Below are 4,378 nucleotides of genomic sequence, written 5' to 3'. Positions count from 1 at the left end.
GAGTGGTAACTTGGGGGAAGAGTGAGGGAAGGTATGCTGAAGAGATGTTGGTCAGAGAATACAGATTTTTTTTTTGAGAAACAGTTCAGGACATCTATTGTACCACATAAACTGCAACTAATGACAAAGACAATGTATGTTAGCCTGATTTTGCCATTCCCCAATGTTTAGAGATTTCAAGATATTGTCTTGCACAATACATTCAATTGTATTGATTGACAACTTAAAATTTTTGAGCAAAGTAAAAAAGTATAAAATAGTGTGCTGGCTAGTTTTATGTCCACCTGACAACAAACTAGTCATCTGAGAGAAGGAAGCCTCAACTGAGAAAATGCCTCCATAAGGTCAGCCTCTAGGCAAGCCTGAAGGGAAATTTCTTAATTAGCGATTAATATGGGAGAGCCCAGGCCATTGTGGATAGAGCCAACTCTGGGCTGGAGGTCCTAATTTCTATTAGAATACAGGGTGAGCAAGCCAGGGGAGGCCACCCAGTAAGCAGCACTCCTCCATGGCCTCTGCATCTGCTCCTTGCTCCAGGTTCCTGCCCTGTTTGAGTTCCTGTCCTGAATTCCTCCAGTGATGGGCTACACTGGGAAAATGTAAGCCAAATAAACCCTTTCCTTTCCATTTTGTTTGTTTGTTTGTTTTCAGTCATGGTGTTTCATTACAGCAATAGGAACCATGACTAACACAAAGACCATCATAATATCACTAAGAAACTTTCATGACTTCTAACCTAAAGAGCACCTTGAGCACCTCAGTGTAAACACTGTAATGTTTAATCAAACTAGGCATCATTTTGAAACAGGCTCTGCTATACAGCCAGGAATGTCATCATATTGGGAGTCTTCCTATCTCAGCCTCTGAGGACTGGTATTTCAGTCATGTACCACCGTGTCTGTTGAGGCCTGCCCACCTAGCATAGCTGTAGCCATTTTGTTCCACGCCTACCAGCTATTTAATATTGTTACTGCAATATGACTGCCAGTGATAGATCCAGAAAAATAACTTGACTCGAAGCAGGGTCATGCTGACCACAAACCCTGTTATGTTCTGTATGAAGCTTGTTAATCTTAAATTTTTCCACAAAGCTTTATGTAGGACCAATCAAATTAAAGGCCAATATGAACTGTTGGGTGTAAAATGGCTTGAGTCAGGGCCAACCACCTGGCAACACTTCCAGCACTTGTGTATGAGTTCATTATGGTTTTGTGGTTAGCCCTATAAGCTCTATAAGCTGACATGGAAAGATGTTCAAGCCAGCCCCTGAATTCTGAGCTATGGTTGTAATCATTCAGTCTCAGGGTGTGTGTTCAATCAACCATCCCTGTCTGACTGAGATCAGTGTTCATGTTCATGACTCCTGAACCCCAACAATGAACATCCCTTATTTCCTTAAAAGCTCTTATTTCCAACTCTGAAAGGAAACCTATATGACAAAGAACAACGCTATCAGATGGGACTACTTAGAGAATATAATCAACCCATAATTCTAAAGACATCTCTCTTTTTTTTACATTTTTTTTTAAGCAGAAAGCTTTATCACCCCACTTCCAGTCCCCATCACTTCCATATCACATCATTGTTACTGCCATTATGACTGGTCAGAAAGCTTAGACACCTTCCTCTGTCTTAGTTATTTCTTGTCTTTTTTTTCATTAGTGTCTACTAACTGTTCTATTGCTGTAGAGAGATGTCATGACCAAAACAACTATTACAATGCATTTAATGGGGGGCTTGGTTACGGTTTCAGAGATTCAGTCCATTATCATGATGGTGGGGAGGCATGGTGGCATAGAGGAGTAGCTGAGAGCTTTACATCTTAATCTGAAAGTTGGAAAGGAGACACTGGACCTGGCATCCCTGCAATGACACACTTCTTCCAACAAAGCCACATTTTCTAATCCTTCTAATCCTTTCAAATAGTCCCACTCACTAGTGACTAACCATTTAAATACATGAGCCTATTGGGTCCACTTTTATTCAAAGTACTACAGTCAGTGTTAGGTTTTTTTGTTTTGTTTTGTTTTGTTTTGTGTGTCCTTTGAAAACAAACAAACAAAAAATACAAAGCAGAATTTTTTGGATTTTGAGACAGCCCTGGCTATCCTAGAACTTTGTGTACACCAGGCTGGCATTGAACTCACAGAGATCTGCCTACTTCTGCATCCCAAGAGCTGGGATTAAAGATGTGCACCACCACCTTCCTGCCAAACCAGAATTTTTAATAAATGAAGAAAACACACACATACAAATAAAGCCCATAAGAACACAATATTGGGATCCATAATATATAAGCAAAAGACAAGAAAGACAAAAAAAAAGAAAAGAAAAGAAAAAAGAAAAAAGAAAAAGCCCTGACAAAGCATCTTAAGACAAAACAAACAAACAAACAAAAAAAAAAAAAAACCAACGTTTTGGGCTGCAGTCTGGGTCTGAAGGCGGCCGAAGCGGCTGTCTCGGGTAAGATGAGGCTCCTGCTGCTTCTGCTGGTGGTGGCGTCAGCGGTGGTCCGCAGCGAGGCCTCTGCCAACCTGGGCGGCTTGCCCAGCAAGAGATTAAAGATGCAGTACGCCACGGGGCTGCTGCTCAAGTCCAAATTTGTGTATCCTGAGGGTACAGGCGGGTGTTTGAAGAGTACATGCGGGTTATTAGTCAGCGGTATCCAGACATCCGCATTGAAGNAGAGAATTATCTCCCTCAACCAATTTATAGACACATAGCATCTTTCCTGTCAGTCTTCAAACTAGTATTAATAGGCTTAATAATTGTTGGCAAAGATCCTTTTGCTTTTTTCGGCATGCAAGCTCCTAGCATCTGNCAGTGGGGCCAAGAAAATAAGGTTTATGCATGTATGATGGTTTTCTTCCTGAGCAACATGATTGAGAACCAGTGTATGTCAACAGGTGCATTTGAGATAACTTTAAATGATGTTCCAGTGTGGTCTAAGCTGGAATCTGGACATCTTCCATCCATGCCACAACTTGTTCAAATTCTTGACAATGAAATGAAACTCAATGTGCATATGGATTCAATCCCACATCATCAATCATAGCCCTACCTATCAGCACTGAAAACTCTTTTACACTAAGGGATTTTGCAAGAGCGGCGTGACTGACATTGTGAAGGCCTGTACTGAAGACAGCAAGCTGTTAGTACAGACCAGATGTTTCTTGGCAAGCTCGTTGTACCTCTTGGAAAGCCTCAGTGCAAGACAGTTTTCCATGCTGGCACATGCTGAATTCTGCACAAACATGTAGTGCAGTGATACTGTGTAGCTTCCCTGAGCCCACTTTCTATAGTTTCTTCTTCTTGACATAGCATTACTAATTGTAATTCTTTTCTTCGTCATGTGTGAGAAAGCACAGCATTGAGTTACAACTTGAGTTTTTTTCAACGTGTATGTTAAGTCGGTTGTGTTTTTATATGAATTTTCATTTATTTTTAATAGTTAAACATCAGTTTTCTTGGCAACACCTGTAGTTCCCAAATAATTTTTTAGAGTTTCTCGGATAGCTCTAATTGGCCATGTTTAATACATAGTTTTGAAAATATTGCAGATTGTGAACAGTAAATTATACAGGATTATGGAGAGGAAATCCAATATCCAGAATACTCTACTGTGTGTGTGTGTGTGTGTGTGTGTGTGAGAGAGAGAGAGAGAGAGAGAGAGAGAGAATCAAAAACAGCAAAACCAACTACTTTAAAAATCCTATTGTGTAGTTCAAATGTCTTGCCTTGACCGATCTAATGATTTAATTAATGGGCCCTTTATACTAAACTAATTTAAACTGAGCAGATGTTAAGTTAAATGAAAAAGTTTACTGCTCAGTGTATCTGTTAGCATTATTTTTAACAACCATCTACCTAATTTTTTTGTTTTTGACTTACAGATAATCTCATAAAGAACATACTTTAGATTCACACACAAGTAATGAGCTAATTTACTGTTTTTAGAACAGTTGAAACTCGCCTCAGTAAAGAAAAATTCAGTGAAACCTCTTTACAAAGTATGTATTATGTAAAGAGATCATTTGCCTAGTAATTGAATTATCTTAACATCATATATCAGAATTTTATTGTATTTGAAAGACAAAATTAAAAATATTTTTAATGTTTTNATATTGTTCCAGAGTTCTAAAGAGAAATTTAGAGTTGATAAAGACAATAAGAATGATTNCGCAGAAATAGAGCATAATTTTGAATAGCAGTTACATAGCAGCTGTGGCAACAGATAGGGCCTAGGTGGAAGAGCCAAATGTAACCCTGGACTTGTGAGTGGAAGTTATGAGCTGAGGGAAGGTNATGCAGTGAGTGACTTGATGTTGATGCCACCTGACTCTTAGATGTTGAGAGCAGCTTGACNACTGGACATACA

The 4,378-nt window shown here is 39.3% G+C and overlaps 1 pseudogene; it reads left to right on the top strand.

Moving 5' to 3' along the window:
• The first annotated feature begins 2,468 nt into the window (after window positions 1-2,468).
• Window positions 2,469-3,672, top strand: LOC110319133 (annotated as a pseudogene).
• The last annotated feature ends 706 nt before the right edge of the window (window positions 3,673-4,378 follow it).

The sequence above is a fragment of the Mus pahari genome, chromosome 3 (genome assembly GCF_900095145.1).
Source record: "Mus pahari chromosome 3, PAHARI_EIJ_v1.1, whole genome shotgun sequence".
In the NCBI taxonomy this organism is placed as follows: Eukaryota; Metazoa; Chordata; class Mammalia; order Rodentia; family Muridae; genus Mus; species Mus pahari.
This window is presented reverse-complemented; position numbering and strand designations above follow the sequence as displayed.